The sequence below is a fragment of the Numenius arquata genome, chromosome 2, assembly GCF_964106895.1.
Source record: "Numenius arquata chromosome 2, bNumArq3.hap1.1, whole genome shotgun sequence".
In the NCBI taxonomy this organism is placed as follows: Eukaryota; Metazoa; Chordata; class Aves; order Charadriiformes; family Scolopacidae; genus Numenius; species Numenius arquata.
The window spans coordinates 87268488-87286413 of record NC_133577.1 but is presented as its reverse complement, the minus strand read 5'-3'; positions in this window follow the sequence as shown (position 1 = coordinate 87286413).

Here is a 17926-nt window from a genome sequence, read left to right as displayed (position 1 = left end):
TGATGCAGCCCAGAACCCGGTTGGCTTTCTGGGCTGCCAGTGCGCACTGCTGGCTCATGTTGAGCTCATCCATGAGCACTCCCAAGTCCTTCTCCTCAGGGCTGATCTCCAGCCATTCTCCTGTATTTGTGCCTGGGATTGCCACATCCCAGGTGCAGGACCCTGGACTTGGCTTGGTTGAACTTGATGCGATTTGCACAAGCCCACCTCTCAAGCCTGTCCAGGTCCCTCTGGATGGCATCCCTTCCCTCCAGTGTGTTGACCGTGCCACCGAGCTTGGTGTCTTCGGCAAACTTGCTGAGGGTGCACTCTATCCCACTGTCCATGTCTCCGACAAAGATGTTAAATAGCACTGGTCCCAGTACCGACCCCTGAGAAACACCACTTGTCACCGGCCGCCACTTGGACATTGAGCCGTTGACCACAACCCTTTGAGTGTACATGTCTCCTTGTCAAGGAAGGAGCTTGAGTATTCTGATCAAAATTCAGGTATCTATAATACATACAGGCATCTAAAATTAGATGTAATAATCTTACTTTAATAATCATACTCCAGGTCAGTTTTGCACTGTTTGATGTGTGGACAAGAATTTACTTACAGCTAAAGTTGCATAAATCTGCAGACAGGACAGGACAAACAGTGCTTATCCAAACCTAATTTCTGACATTTCGTGATATAAAGAGCTCTCAATTGGCTACCTTGTAACAAAGCTATATATTCAAGTTAAAAATCTCAGCATCTGTTGTAGTTTTAGGTGCCTAACACCTAAATCTGTTATGCTCTCTCTTCTGTTATGACAGTCATTGGATATACTCATCTTTCCACTTGAATGAACTCTTACACATTCATTGTACATATCAGGCAACTAGGAGAAGCAAAAAGAAAAGAAATGACCCTGGGGTTGAAGTAAAGCTCTGGCAGAGCTGCTGAAGTTTGCAGTTCATGACAACACAGTAAAATTAGAGGGATGAATTTTCCATACTGATAAGACAGCAAGAACATTGTGTTGCATATCCGTCAGCAGGCATCAAGCCATTGGTTGTGAGACATGTTGATCATGAGAACAAGAAGTTGAGCTGATTGCAAAACATGGAGGAAAAGTTGTCTTTCCTCCCTTTTATTAACGAAAAGGAAATAGGTAATGCTTGATAGCCAACTGATACCTCCCAGTCCTCCTAGAAGAACATAGCAACAATTCCCTATCAGTCTACACAGGACCAAACAGTGACTCAGAGAACTTTGGTCCAAAATCCAAATGCTTTTATTGACGTAGCTGCTCAGCCACTTCTGTGTTAGTTTAGCTATGCTAACAGTCCCTGTGCTGGCATCTCAAATCTCTTCTAATAGTTCAACACTTTTTCTCTGCATTCATGAAAGAAAGGAGCTTCTTGAAGCCTCTTTATTCTCTTGGTTGCTTGCTTAGTCCACCTCTTATAAGAGCTCAGGAAACAATTGACCCTTTTCTTCTGGCGTGCAGAGCAAGCTTCTTGACACTAAGACCTGCAACTCCCAACTTCTGCAAATAGCAAGCATTGAGTTGTTCATGTGGTCAAGCAGGCAGGATTCCTCTCTTACACTAGGTAATGGAAAAAATGAATAAAAGATAGAACTGCAATAAAAAGGTGGGAAAAAAGCCAAAGGAGACAAATTATAGTAACGTAGAGCCTAAATTAACTATAAAAGTTTTACAAGAGCAATAGCTGCCCCTCACCCCTTTAAGAGTGGAGGGAATAGAGTTTCAGCATGAATTCTTTTCACATTGGAGTTTAAGATTACAGTATAAACCATCCTCTCATAAAATATATATTTAGTAGATCTATGGTGGAATACTTCTGGAGAATAGGTAATAGGAGAGAGATTGTACAAATGCTTAAACAGGGCACTTAGGAGCTTGCCCTGGGACTTTTTAGAAATAAATCATCACAATTATATATTTATCTATGCAGACACCTAACCTTAATTCTGAAACTAAATTGATGGAGCACAAACATCTTTCATATTGAAAATTATGGTGGGGAATAGGAAGCTAGAAATTATTTCACATCCAATTTACATCAAGGATTATGATATGGAAGCTCACTGTACTTGAGTATGATTTCATTATATTGTCTGATATAATAAGGACATCTTATTTTGCTCTTGATAATCCAGTAACACTTTATTTTTACCAAAGCCATCAATGAAAATATAATCTCATTGAAGAGATTCTCTATGCATGGATTTGTTATGTAATAGGCAGGTTTGGCATGAGAATAATCTTCTGTTGACGTGAAATTTCTGAGAACTGTAGTCATAGCTGGCACTGGTGTAAACTTCCTGTGTACCTTGTGTATTTTCTTGCGGTAAGTGTGAGTCCCATCACTTAGTACAATTACTCCAGCTGTCTTTGCATGATAACATTACACAGAAAAAAACAATTTTTCACCTTCCCTAGTGACTTCTGCTATAACCTGCTTAAAATATCTACCTAGTTTCAACTTGACTTCAGTAAATACTGCTTAGAAAGTCAGATGCAAAGTGCCTGTTCTTAGGTCTGTTGTAGCAGGTCTGCAGTGGAAACCACTTTTCAGCTCTTTTTTTGGTTCTATCACTGACTTCTTAAGGATGAGCAAGTCCTACATTCTCTGCTTAAGATGTAAGATGTAATATACTCATTCTCCCTTTCTCGTTTTCTGCCCCATCTAACATTTTTAACTGATGTCCACTATATATTAATTGAAAACTGTAGTGTTGTGATGCTCTTTTTTGATTGGTTGGTTTTTGTTTGTTGGTTGTTGTTTTTTTCCCTCTAGTCTACTGGCTACTGGTGGGATAGAGTTAATTTTCTTCATGATACCTCATATCTTCTAAGTTTTGGGTTTGTGATGAAAACAGTTTTAATATCACACTGATATTTTAGTTATTGCTGAACAGTGGTGGCACAGCAACATGATCTTTCTGCTTCTCATGCTCCACTGCCAGCAAGTAAGCTGAGGGTCCACAAGAAGTTGGCAGGGGACACATCTGGGACAGCAGACCCCAACTGACCAAAGGGATATTCCATGCCATATGATGTCATGCTCAGCAATAAAAGCTGGCAGAAGAAGGAGGAAGTGGGGGATGTTCAGAGTCATGGCATTTGTCTTCACAAGTAGTCGTTGCACATGATGGAGCCCTGCTTTCCTGGAGATGGCTGAGCACCTGCCTGTCGATGGGAAGTAGTGAATGAACTCCCTATTTGGCTTCTCTTAAAGACACAGCTTTTGCTTTACCAATTAAACTGTCTTTCAGAGTTTTCTCCCTTTTAATTCTTCATCTTATTCTCTTCCTCATCCCACTGCAGGGGAGAAGAAGAGTGAATGGGAGGCTCTATGAGGCTTAGTTGCTTGCCAAGGTTAAACCACAACATCTATACATAAGCATCTATGCATAAGGTGTTATTTATCTATTTCTATAGTAAAATTGTAAAAAATAAAAAATGTAATAGTGCAGTTGCTATCTTCTAGTTCTGTATGAACTTTTCTAAACAACCTGTGCTGTGCCCTGACACAATATCTGAAAACCTTCAACATAAAAGCAATAACATGTTCCCTTTGAACATATGAATTAGCTAATTTCCCCTTTTTTAGTCTCATAACTCTGTCTGGAATTTGTTTCAATATGTAAATCCTACAAGAGCTTTCACAAAGCTGCGAGTATTCAGATCTGAGTTTTGCATTTGATCCCAAATCCATTTAAAAGTCAATTAAATATATGTTCTGAAGGTCAGTGATTAAGGGTTGTACCTCCAAGGTGGTGAATACTCTGGCTCTGATTCACCAAAACACTTAAGCTTGTACATAACTTTAAGCATGACTAGTACCTTTGAAGTTCCAGAGAAATTAGATATCATTTAGGTGGTTTATTGGGTCATATACATAATAGTTCTTACAAAATCGAGCTCTATAATATATATATATATACATACACACAGGTAAGAACATACATCTGTCTATCACATTTAAAAAGTCAGTACTGTAATTTGATTTCATTTTACTGGTAAGACATTCTTGGTATAATTCTACTGAATATAAAAATTACTGCTATGCATAGACTAGTGTAGGTGTATTTATAATAAAGTCCAGAAATTGTTGAAATAGTCTGCTAGCAATCGTTCACTTCTCACGCAATAACTCTAACTAAATCTAAACAAAATGAATACTATATTTGAGAGCCTGAATTCAATAAATTTCCCATGCCTGGATATAGGAAATGAAGTGAAATGACGTTTCTATCAAATCAAGACAATGCGTTGTATTAAGCAATCTTGAAAAACAAGTCAAACCTACTGCAAGAGAATGTGCACTGTACTGGTATTGTACTAGGCTGCAGTTTGCATTTTGGCAATGACATGTTGAGGTTTTGCAAGTAAATCAAACACTACATTGCAATATTTATCTAAATTATTTTAGCTACATATGCTTTCTAGCTCCCACAAGGCCAGCTTCACAGCCTAGACACAATATTATTCCGTTTTTATAAAGTCACTTATGCCATTCACTATTGTCTCCTGCTTACATGCTTTACTTTGTAAATGTGTATTATTTAAAAAAAAAAAATAATTAACTGAAACAGACATTTTCACCTTCCAAGGAGCTTGATATCTAATTTAATTTAACTAAATATAATTTTCTGTCTCCAACAGTCTTCTCTTCTGTATGTTTCTTTTTCTTGTTGTTATTGTAATTAATTAAATATCCATATTGATTTATATTTTAAAAAATCTATGCATTCTTTTCAAATGAATATGAACTCATCTAACACTTGACAGTGACATGAATTTTCTCCTTGGGCATATCTATTACTATATAAAACATCTTCAGAACAAGCAGATGTAGTTTTAATGTGAGATTTATATGATTTTCAGTTAGCTGAATTATTTGTTGTCAAATCATCCAACAGATTTAATCTGTTGTGTTCTGCTGAATTATTCATGAGGCAGTTATAATTTCTGTAAGCCTAACATAATGTTCATGAAATAATTTGTCCAAATAAATATTAGCTTTTTTATTACTGAACTGGTTTTTCAAAGCCATTTTCATGGCTTTGGAAAATAGAGACAGTGTTAGTCCCTGAGAGTCTAGACCATGTTGGCAGTGTTACTTGTTGGAGGTCCTACTGGTCCTGAGGCACAGCACAGGATGCCAAGAAACTCTGGTAGCTTCACACCATAGGGTGCTCTCTTACGGGTCTTAGGCAGAAATACAGACACCTCAGCAGGAATCTACCCAGACACAACAAAGCTCACTGCTGATGCACACTGCTCTGTGATGGAAATTCCTATATTTTCTACAGGGCGTAAACAGAGAAAGAATTAGGTGTACATAGGAGTCAGCAAGCATGAGCAAGAATAATCACAATTTCCACATAAAAAATGCTGAGAAGAGTAAATTTGTGCACTCCAAAAATGAGGTGACTATCTATCAAGATTCACCGTCCTAAGTCACCGTCAGGGTCCTGGGGGCACTAATAAGCTATAATGATCCTGAAGAGCCTTGCCTGAGCCCTCCATCCAAACCTGAGCTATGCTTTAAATGGACGTGTCTCCAGTCCTGTTCCTGAATGACCTTGATTTCCTGGATTCAGTTCAGACCTGATTTGTTACCTCACTTTTGCCCAGTGCTCACCAGACATTCAGTAAGACTCATTGCTGTCTCCAGCTGACTCTGCTCACCTGGATCAGATGCTGTGAGACTGTGCTTGGAGTGATCACTGCCCACCTGTTTTGTGGCCACCCTCAGCTTGCTATCCACAGCCTCTGGTGGTGCTGCCTCACAACGCCACTCTGTTGCTGTCATAGAATCATAGAAGCATAGAATGGTTAGAGTTGGAATGGACCTTAAAGATCACCTAGTTCCAACCTCCCTGTCCCCCTGCAACTTTCCACTAGACCAGGCTGCTCAAAGTCTCATCCAACCTGGCCTTGATGTCACATAAGGCAGAAAGACAAAAGGTAGTGAGGAAGCTGAATGTCTTACTGCCCAGTGTCTTAACTAAGTCGCACCAGAGAGAATGCTTTCAGTCTGACCCTTAAGCCTCTGCACTTTGGAATAGTAAATCTTAAATTTGTAATAGTGGATACTGCACCCTCCTGGAATTGCAGGGAATTTCAGTCTCTGTAATAGGAAACTGGGCTTTGTGTTTCACTGTTTCACAGCAAATATGTAAAATATTTGACTATTTGACAATATATTGGTCTGGGATTCAGAAATTTCCCTTTTCTCTGTGATTAACCTGCTGTGACTCTAGAAATTTGTACTCATTTATGTGGTGATTATATGGGTGATTACAGAGAAGATGGTGACAATCTTTTCTCTGAGGTGCAGAACAAAAGGACAAGATGCGGGAAAGGAAATTCACACTAGATATAAAGAAGAATCCTTCACAGTTGGGGTAAAAATGTCATTGAACATGCTCTTAAATACAAGGACTTTGCAAGAAGCAGTAAATACAGCCTTTTATTTTTATTTTCTTATTTAATTTTTTTTCACAGCCGTTTAAGAGGCAACAGGGGGGTCAGCCTCACCTCCATCTCTGGAAAGGTGATGGAACAGCTCATCCTGGATGTCATGTCTAAGCATATAGAAGAAAAAAAGATAATCAGGAGTGTTCAGCATGGATTGACCAAACTATGCTTCACTAATCTGATAGCCTTCTATGATGACATGACCAGCTGGGTAGATGAGGGGAGAGCAGTGGACGTTGTCTACTCCAACTTTAGAAAGGCTTTTGACACTGTCTTCTATAACATCCTCGTAGGTAAATTTAGGAAGTGTGGATTAGATGAGTGGACAGTGAGGTGGATTGAGAAGGGCTGAATGGCAGAGCTCAGAGGGTTGTGATCAGTGGCAGAGTCTAGTTGGAGGCCTGTAACTAGCTGTGTCAGGGGAGGTCTGGACTAGGTGTCAGTTCTGGGTCTGGTCTTGTTCAACATATTTATTGACGGCCTTGATGAGGGGACAGAGTATACCCTCAGCAAGTTTGCTGATGATAAAAAACTGAGAGGAGTGGCTGATACACCAGAAGGCTGTGCTGCCATTCAGCAAGGCCTGGACAGGCATGAGAGTTGGGCAGAGAGGAACCTAATGAAATTCAACAAGGACAAGTGTAGGGTCCTGCACCTAATAGAATAACCCTGTACGCTGGTACAGGTTAGCGGCTGACCTTCTGGAAAGCCTCTCTGTGGAGAAGGACCTGGGAGTCCTGGTGGACAACAAGTTGAACATGAAGCAGCAATGTGCCTTTGTGGCCAAGAAGGCCAATGGTCTCCTGGGGTGCATTAAAAAGAGTGTAGCCAGCAGCTCAAGTGAGGTCATCCTCCCCCTCTACTCTGCCCTGGTGAGGCCACATCTGGAGTACAGTGTCCAGTTCTGGGCCCCCCGGTTCAAGAAGGACAAGGAACTACTAGAGAGAGTCCAATGGAGGGCTACAAAGATGATCTGCTTAGCCTGGAGAAGAGAAGACTGAGAGGGGACCTCATCATTGCTTATAAATATCTAAAGGGTGGGTGTCAAGAGGATGGTGTAAGACTTCTCCGTGATGCCTGGTGACAGGACAAGGGGCAATGGACACAAACTGGAACACAGGAATTTCCATCAAAACATGAGGAAAAACTTTACTTTGATGGTGACAGAGCACTGGAACAGGCTGCCCAGAGAGGTTGTGGAGTCTCCTTCTCTGGAGATATTAAAAACCTGCCTGGTCGTGTTCCTGTCCAGCCTGCTCTAGGTGAACCTGCTTTGGCAGGGGGGTTGGACTAGATGATCTCTGAAGGTCCCTTCCAACCCCTACCATTCTGTGATTCTGTGAAGAGATTTGGGGTTTTTTTTGGCTGTTTTTTTGAGGGGTGGGGCTTTCTTTCAAATTTCACTTTAGAGAAACTCACACAATTAAGTACTTCACTGGTAGAAGACAAAAGAGCCAACAACCTAGTTTAATACACAATATTGTAGCCATTTGCTGCAGTGGAAATTTTTACTAGCTTTAAAGAGAACAGTAGCAAGACCTCAAATATTAGAAAGACTTTATGGTTTAAGCAGACTTCTGTGGTGTTGTAAGATGCATTAGACAGTTATAATACTGGTTCTAGTTATCTCAGAAGCTATAAATGTCTTTAATTTGATTCCTTGTCATTTTACAGAAAACTCATCTAAAAGTATCTGAAATCTATGAGATGATCTGACCTAACTTCTTGAAAATAGTGTGAGTCAGAGTTAAAAGCAACCACTCATCATTGTGTCTTTCTGTTTTCTTCAATAACCATAAGGAAGAGCTTTGTGAAAATACGTGATGTAATTTAGAGTTACTGTAACAGTATACTTGTTTTGTGAGTGTAACTGTCTGTGAATAAGTCTAGTCCTTGTACTTCTAAGGAACTGCTCTTTGCAAATAGGTCTTCCATTCTGAAATGTGACAAGAGAGACAGAGTGTATTTTAAAACTTTTCAAAGACTACAAAAAAGTGGGAGAACTTTTGAGGAAAAAAAATATTTTCTTCTTTTAAGTTATTATATCCAAGCATGAGAACTAATTTGGCTCCAGTTATTTATTTTCCTTTTTTCCCCTAAATATGTAACAAATAAAGAAAATTTCTGTAACTGTTGCCTCAATGGAAAATCATCTGGACAAATTTCATTCTGTGTTTTTCATTTAGCAAGTGAAGTGGTGATATATTAGAGCACAACCATCCTATAAAACAGTCTGTACTGTTATGTATGAATGTGATTAGCTAGTTTTAAGCTCAGCCACCTGTGATTTTGCAAACTTTTCCAGTGTTGATGAAGACTTATATACACTCTGTAAACAAACAGACAAGAACAAATATTTCGCTGTTTGAGGCAATGTGAAGTAGGAGGTCATGGTGCTGATATGCTGGGAGTAGAGAAGTAAAGAGGGTGCTGGACTGCTTCTTTTTTTGACCCCTCTTTATTATGCAGTGTAACATTGGAATTCCCTTCTACTGACCTGTTTTCTTTGAAGTCCTTTGCCTGTCTATAACAGCAAGAATGAGAATAACCTCATTTAAAAGTATAACATATATCTTACATCATCATCTCTGGCAGGGAACTAGGTATATTCACCTATCTGTCCATTGATTAAAAGGGGATCGAAACAAAACTGCTTATATTGCATGCCCACCTTATGACTTGGTGTGATGAATTCTGCCCTAAATGGACACCTTACTGAGGTGGGAGCTGCATACTCTGAAGCCAGAAATTCCAAGTTGACAGAGGTGGTCTTTAGGTCCCAGGGAAACAAAACATTCCACTATACCTATAATCTAGAGATACATGGTTGAATTCTCTATGTTTTAGATTCGTGGTAGCCAAGATATACAGTGTTTGCAATGAACATTCAAGTCATCTCTGATATTTGATCCCCTGATCTTAGCTGTTTTTTGGCATGCTATTGTAGCTATTAAACTAATTGGGTTTTCTCCTTTCTCATAGGGATGAAGAAGATATGAACAAGATTTGTATGGAGCACAAGACATCAGAAGACATAACACAATAAAAAAGGAGAAGACAGAAACAGTGAGAGTGAAATGGAGATTGAAAAAGGAAGCAGGAAAAATGTGCCAGAAAGAAAGCAGTAAGAGAAAGATGATTGCTCTTAGAAACCTGCTGAATGAATACAAATGGGACAATAAAATACATGACTAAGATAAAGAGATGAGATTAAACTATTGACACAAATTAAAATTCAGTATGATGCAGGTATTCACATTCCCCAATGGAGTTCACACCACTCCTATCTGAGCCTGGAAAAACTTTGTTTCAGCTGAAATAATAATTGTACAACAGTTTTTGGAATAATTATATTAGTCTATATTGAATGACCTCTTTCCCTGAGGAGGATCCCCTTGGGCAAGAATATAGTACTATAAACTTGAAAATGCTTACTTCATCTCCTTATGATTTTGTTGACTGTCCAAAAGATATTGTGCAGTCCATTTGCACTTGCCAGTGCAGCCCTGGGGGTGGCAGGTGAACTGTCAGAAGCCCTGCTCTGCACAGCTTCATACACCAATGAAACAAGGTTTAACTTCCCCAAAAAGCTGTGGTGATCTTTTCCTTATTGACTGAGCTTTGACTCTTTCACCTTGTTCCTAAATATCCTTTGTTCCTGAGGGAGGAGTGCTTCAGAGATGGTTCTTCTTAACTCATGTTCATGTCTCAAAGCTTTCAAATTATATCCTGGAACAGTTTCATGAGCTGTGTTCCATGCAACATAGAAAGCATGACATGTATTGGAAAACAGTTTTAATTAAAATCTAGCTTAATGTTTCAATTTAATTTAAGTAGCAGCTGGCATTATTTGTTAAACTGACAGTGTGAGAGAAAGAGGTCAGGAAAAGAAAATTGGTTGCTATTCCTTTTTTTTTATTTGCCAGTTGAACTACTTAAAGCATTAACTATTAAATCTCTATGTCTCTGGCTCTTAAGTTAGAACCAAATAAAAAGTAAAATGAATAGAACTGGTTTTCCACAATTGACTTGGCCATTAATGCCAATATCACAAGATAAGCTTCTCATTAAAATGGTAGTAGCCAATATATAGGTTCTATTTATGTATCTGGCAGAAAATGTCACAGCATCCTTTAGGGGTGCTGCTTGAGAAAAGTCACTGCAGTTTCCACTGGCATCTCTTTTAATTTCTACATAAGTAATAAAAAACTAGGGATACTGCTGAGCACAACGTGAGTTGATCTAGTTGCCATCCTTGAGCTGGTTGCCTTATTACAATTTAAAAATAACCTTGGCATTTTCAGAAAAAAAAACAAACCAAAGAAACCCAAACTCTGAGTTCCTTATATGTATGCCTACTAAATATATTGCTTCCATTCCAACATCTTAAATGAGCTAATCACATTGGCAGCAGATTGATCTTATTTAATTGTAAGCATCTACTTCATGGACACCTACATATGACATATCTCAGGTTTTTTTAATAGTGAGTAGAGAGAGATCCCCTTCTCATCTGACCTGTTTTCATGGGAGTATCAAAAGCGGACTGAGTACACTGTGCAATGGCAGATAGTACAATAAATAGTACAATACAACCAAAACTGAGTGCAATGAGGCTTGGTATAGGCTATGGATTGACGAGTAACTGCAGAAAAAACACCCAAAACTGCAGAAAAGCTATGCCATGGTATCCTTCATGGGCAGCCTGTGCCTATAACCCCCTCCCTGCCCCTTAAGAGAGACTGGGACAAAGCATTGTTGCAAAGACATCCAACATCCGGCACCACGTAGAGAGAGGAAGGGTACACATAGCGTACCGACTATGTGTTGGTACCCAGTCAGGAGCCAGAGCATGACGCTGAGACTGATCTGAGCCAGTGCCATGTTCCCCCTAGTCTCAGCTGTGCCAACCCACTGGTGAGGCAATTGTTGTGGTCTCAGTTTGCTCTATGTGAGTCTTCATGTAAAGCTTTTCATGATGCAGCTTATCCCTTACTTGATTCACTTAATAAACTGCCCTCGGCAGTGTCTTATTATCTGGTGTTCCCTTTCTCATTGTGACACCTACTACAGATGTTTACCTTAAGACAAAATGAAGGGCCCCCTAAAGAAGCTTGCTATGCACTGATACCAAAAAGACAGCGAAGAGGGTACTTCAATTGCAGATATCAATATTTTAGGCATTTTAGGTTTGTAAAGTGAATTCTACGTACCAATGTCTAAATATTCTATATATATAGTGTTTATATATTCTCCATATATATCCATTGTGTGAATGGCGTGTAATTAATGAGCATGGACTTGACAAAGGCTTCCCCCCCTGCCTTGTATTTGCTAATGCCATGGAACTTTCTCTGTCTTCTTCAAAGCAGCTTTATCCTTGATCAGAATCACGTTGACCACTCCCTACTAAAAGCAAGAACTACAGCTCCTGAAATTTATATGGGCTTTCTCTATTCTTATCCACTTCCTTGTTTTGTGTCCCTTGAACTCTTGGTATGGAGATTAAGTCCCCAAATAGCTCTCTCTAGTATGGAAATTCCTGTACTCTGGCTGGCAGCCATTGCAAATTAGCCAGAGAATACAGTTCAAGATAGTCTTTTCATGGTGGCCTGTCATCTGTTACCTCCTTCCATTAATAAAAATTATTCCTGACAAAACCATCAAACAGCAACCCCTCCTCACAAATGCCTAAACAAATAAAAATATGTAGGCAAATAAGCTGACTCATACTGGGCCTTAAAAATACTCCTTTTCTCCAACTTATTAGTCTACTCGAGCTGTACAAGAACTTTACCATTAATGGAGAAACCAGTCTTTTCAAATTATAAGCACTATAATGTTTGATTGAAATACTAAACCTAAAGAAACAAGCTTTCAAACTAATTTGGAAAAGATTTTTTGTTTGTTTGGTAAGTTGATTGGTTTTTTTGCTTTGTTTGTTACAGGGCTTGGGGTTTTCTTTAAAAAGTACCATAATTTGGGATTCTGTTTTCTTTTTTAATTTGGAACACAGTTTTGGGAAGAGATTACCAGTGAATGGTTAGTGTGGGAAAAATAAAACCAAAATAAACATTTTAGTTTGTGATGAAAAAGCATTCATCATGTTGTGAAAAAAGCTTTCAACTTTTTTTTGATACACTATTGAGTCATGCGCTGAAGGAAGAAGACTCATGTTACTATGTGTTTGGGTTACTCCTTGATGCCATGTTGTGTACAGCATTTCACAGAATGATACAGAATGATTTGCTCAGCTATATGGTAAGGAATGTAGGAAGAGGCTGCAACTAGGAAATGAGGATGTCTCCAGAGGACACGGAGTCTGTGGAATATGTTTGGGAACATTTTTTTTTTTCCAGGGAAGGTGAGGAGCAGCTGTCTTTACAACAATGTACTTGTAGGCACAAACAGAAAGTTTTGAACATGGGTCAAGTGATTAAGCCTAGGGTATAGTGTGTCAGATTTATCCCAGTGCTGTGCTGATCCAGTCTTTAAGCTCCACTGTTGCCAGGTCAGCCAGCACTAGGATGTCTGTGCATCTGGAAGGGATCTGCACAACAAAATAGGTGGCCACCTTTTCACTGTCTCTGAGTTCAGAAATGATTTGAAATGGAAGAAACTCTCCTGTTAGTTTTTCAAAGAGAAAAACACAGGTGTATATGAAACACTGATTTTGTTTTTTTTGGAAACACATCCAGAAAAAGGTCATGAATGTGTAAAAATAACTCTTAACTAAAAAGGGGTAGTTTTCAAATCCACTTCTCTCCCTATTTTCCTTTTCTTTCATCAAATAGCTTTATCTCAATAAACTTTTCTTTAAAATTAAATTTATGCTCTTTTTGTAAAGAAATGTAATTATTTAAAAATGTAAAACAACCACTTGCCTTTTACAGAGCTGGAAGTGAAGTTTTGTACCATTTCATATTAGCTGTCTCAGAGCTAAAGACCATATACGGAGACTTTTACGATCCAGTTCTAGCATCAATATAAGCATCTTCATATGAGCATCCTTTATTGTCTTTTATAAGCCTTTTTTAGGCACCTTTAAAGCTCAGTTCATCAGATCTATTTTGGATATCTAAATTGAATTGATAATCTGTTTTAACATGTCTCGTTTAGAAAATAAAACCCTTAAACAAACAAAAAAGCCTATTTAAAATTATTTAGATTCCCTTTATGTGTACCATCCTCCAAAGCTCCTTTTCCACTTCTATTCAACATTTAGAATGTAGAAATTCTTATTCTTTCACCAAAAATTAATACATACAAAAAGCTGCAAGGTTTTTGTAAAACAGAAGACTACATATCCTATAGTGTACTTAGGTATAGCAACAGCTTATGGACCAAGGACTGTAATATTATTTCGGGTTTCCTGACATAACCTCCATTTTTGGTTTGGTTTCGTTTGTTTGGGTTTGTTTGTTTGGTTTTTTTTTTTTTTTAAATTTTTTTTTTTGGGGTGGTGTGCAGGGAGAGACTTTTAATTGTAAGTTAAACATTTGGCCAAGCCACCAACTTTTTAGCTTTAACAGGCTACAGTGTTATGCTAGCAATGTGAAAGAGAAAAAAAAAACAACCTACTTTCTTTAAAATAACATTTAGATTCTATTACTAAATTCATGCTGTTTTCTCCTATATATCATTGTTAAGTGGTGAACTTGGTGCAGCCAAATCAAATGTGTAAAATATGAATGTTACATGTCCATCCCAAATTTTATTATGCTTTAAATTATTTGATTTTGAAAAGTAAGAGAAAAGGGTTTTTTTCCATATATTTTTCCACATTTTTTCTATACAATTCCTGTATTGCTTTTTTTTTTTTTTTTTTTTTTGTTCATTAAATCAAAATTTTTTCATTGTACATGGAACTCAGGGACATTGGATGTTTAGAGCATAGTGGAGACAAGTGTTAATGAAACACAAAAAAAAACCCCTAAAAAGGCCCCAAGCTTCATTTAAAAAGCAAGAATTAGACATTCTGACTAACATCTGAAAGAAACCTTATTGTAAAGATTCCTGAAATGGGCGTGTGCATCAGATTCAGACTCTCAGAACCACATAGCTGCTGTGTGCCAGTGAGATGACTGAAGAACAGTAAGAATATGTTACAGGGAAAGAAGATACATCAGAGGCATTACAAAATATATACAACATGATTGACTATTGGTGACATTTAAACTGCAAGGTAGGTGAGGAGAGAGATAAAAGGGGAGAAAAAGAGTGTACTGCATAGTTATAGCTAGGGTTATACTGCCATTTCAGCCTGTTTACTGAAATGGAATTAGATAGTTGAAGAAATTAAGTTTTAATCATTATTTGTTTATCTTTTGTAAAAGGAAAACAATAATTTTGAGGATTTAGATTAAGTGAAATTCCTTTTGTTGTGTAATATGAATTTCAGTGATATTTTCTATCTAAACAAATATTTCAGAATGATACTTATCGTATTCTATTCTAGGAGAGGATCAGTTATGTTAAGTTGCTTCTTAAAGCTTAAATTCAAACTCCACTTGGATCAGAGGATGTAATTTGGATCAGTTTATAGTTTTTATAGCAGCTGAAAAGATTGAAAAGAAATTGTCAAAGAGGATGATAATTGCAATCAAATTAAATGACTGGATGGATTAGAATTAGGATGCAGAACTCTGGGAAAATGGCTGCTCCGATGCAGCCTGCTGGTGACATGCTTTATTTCTGTGTATTAAGCAAACACCTCTTGAATACTTTTTCATTCTGACTAATAGTGTGAGATTCACAGTGATCCAACCATAGACTGAGGAAAAAAAAAAGATTCTTGCCAGTTGTTAAGGTTGTAGTTTAACTTAACAATAAGACACATTAGTTATGCAAAATCATGTGTGTGTAAATTTCAGAATATACCCAGCTCATCAGTATTTGAAAAAATGAATGTTTGGTTTTTTTTTTTTCCTGGTGTAGTCTGATGAGGTAGCTATGATTTTGAAGTGTAGTCTTGGTATTGTCAGGCAATTAAACACTTCAAGAAATTCTCAATATATATTACAAGCCAGAACTGTGGAATTAATTAGTCTGTTCTTCATGGTAGTTTTTTCCATAAAACTTTTGAATGTTCATATAAGGAAAGGTTTTCTTTCTTTAATTTACTCTTTTATTAAATTTTCGTGTACATGCAAGGGAACTTTATACTAAATGAAATGATTGGATGCAAAGGAGAGCTAACTCAAACCAAACTAGACAACTATTTCTAGGAAGTTCCAGAGACAAACAGATGCACATGCACAAGGATTTCAGTAAATGTCAAAAACAACAACAAAAATATTCTTTTCAAGTGTGGACACCAAATAACCATCTTTTCCAACATTGGGGGAATACTTCATGTAACAAACTTCAGGTAACATTGAAATATATTTACAAGCATAAGATATTTATATGTATAAACACATTATATATATTGTAGAACATCTATAAACCTCCTGTTAAAAATCTCCAGACTATGATGGCAACACAAAGTTATGGCAGATAACTTTTAGACTGACAATCTGTATCTTTTTCCAAATACAATCAAGAAGTGAAGATATTCTTAGTAATTTGACGCATCATATATGGGGGATACTCCATTTCTCAGTCCAAGCCTACATTTGGAACAAGCAGCAATTTGATTTTCTTATGTCAGTCTTATAAACTGAAATTATTCTTCAACAGTTCTGATATTAGACGTACAATTTCACTGAACAATGAACCTTATGTATTTTTCAGAAATCAATCCTCTCATTAAAAATATTTATACTAACTGTATTCATTTATGGGGTTTCCATAAATTGGGTTCATAACTGTTGATTGGGGTAAGCTGGAACACATAATATTTCCCTTGAGTCTATCTTACCTTACATGAGCTTCTGTGAGTTTTGTTGCATCCATTTTTTTTGGTAATTTTTAATATTACACAGGCCTGATAAAAGTAAAGAAAAAAATGAAAAAAAAAAATTACAAATTGCTTTTCATATGTAGTCCTTCAGAAAGAGACATGGAACAGACTGCATTGCTCAAAAGTAATTTTTCAAATAACAGTTTTTTACTCGGTTTGTAACCTCACATAGGCATGAAATTGAAATACTTACTTCCTTATCAAACTTATGCATTCATTGCAAGTGTTGTCTGATTTATTCTTGTAAAATTTTTCTTATAAATATTGGCCTGCAAACACTGGTCTTTAAAAAAACAAATAAACATTGCTATCAAAGGAAGAGAAGAGAAAAAAAAAGTATTAAGGATTACATGAACTTTGTTGACCGTCTTGAGAAAAGACTTGGGAAGCAGCTATTTGTTCTATCAACCTTGAATGACTCTTTAATTTTATGACAAACTCTTCTAAGCCTATTGTTCACAGAAGTCTTTTTGTTACATGCAGCTGAGATAGGAAGAGAAGTTAAAAATAATCCTTCATATCTGAGAAAAAAAATCCCAGGAATATCTCCAAGAGACTTAATTGTTTTCACAAGTCTTCATAGCTGGAAGCCAGAAGACTTTTGCTATATGGTTAGAGCTATCAGGACAAGAAGGTCAGAATTTGTCCAGGCACTCACCTATCTCCCTATATATATTTATCCTCAGTTTACAATAAGGTTATAAATAATTTGGGGACCTGTACTAAATTTTCTTCTGTGTTTGCTTAATTACTATCACAATAGTATTCTTGCCTTCAGGTTGCCACATGCTATCAAAAGATAAATGATAAATCAGAATAATTTCTGATTTACCTGATTTAAAAAACGAAAAATCAGGAAGGGATGTATACTAATGTCATTAAATATAGAAGGAATTCTACAGCATTGCCTAGGTTGCCACATGACTACCATGGCTCCCAGCTCCCCTCCATTCTTGCTTTTTACTCACTATAGAATTGTATGGAGCCTTGGAGACTCAGTCACAGAATAAAGCAATCTGAAGTACAATGCTTTCGATGGTTAAAGAGGTAGGTTGTATTTTTGTGAGACTTCAGAAAAAGATACAATTATGTTTTCATATATTTTCCAGATTACAATAAGATGGGTGGTTGATTTCACCCCACATCCTCTGATCTCCGTTCATAGTGATTTTTGTCCTGCTTATGGTTCCACCATGGATTAACCTTTAAGCACACTACCTACATATTTGTAAAAGAAGCACTTCTTCATATGTAGCTGAGATAAGTAGAAAGGATCTAGTCAGGTTTCTTTCTTTATAAATGAGGTAGCTCCTATGTCTTTGTCGTGGTTTTGGCCAGATTGGCCAATCAGAATGACAGAGGGCCCCTCCCTACCCCTTCTTCAAAGAGAAGAAAGAGGTAAAGAGATGTATGAGTTTAGAAAAAGAGCAAAACTACTGTAATGAAAATATTAATAAATAATGAAATAATAAATAATAATAAGAGGAAAAATAATTAAAAAAAAAAAAAAAGAAGAAAAAAAAGGTATGCCGTATAT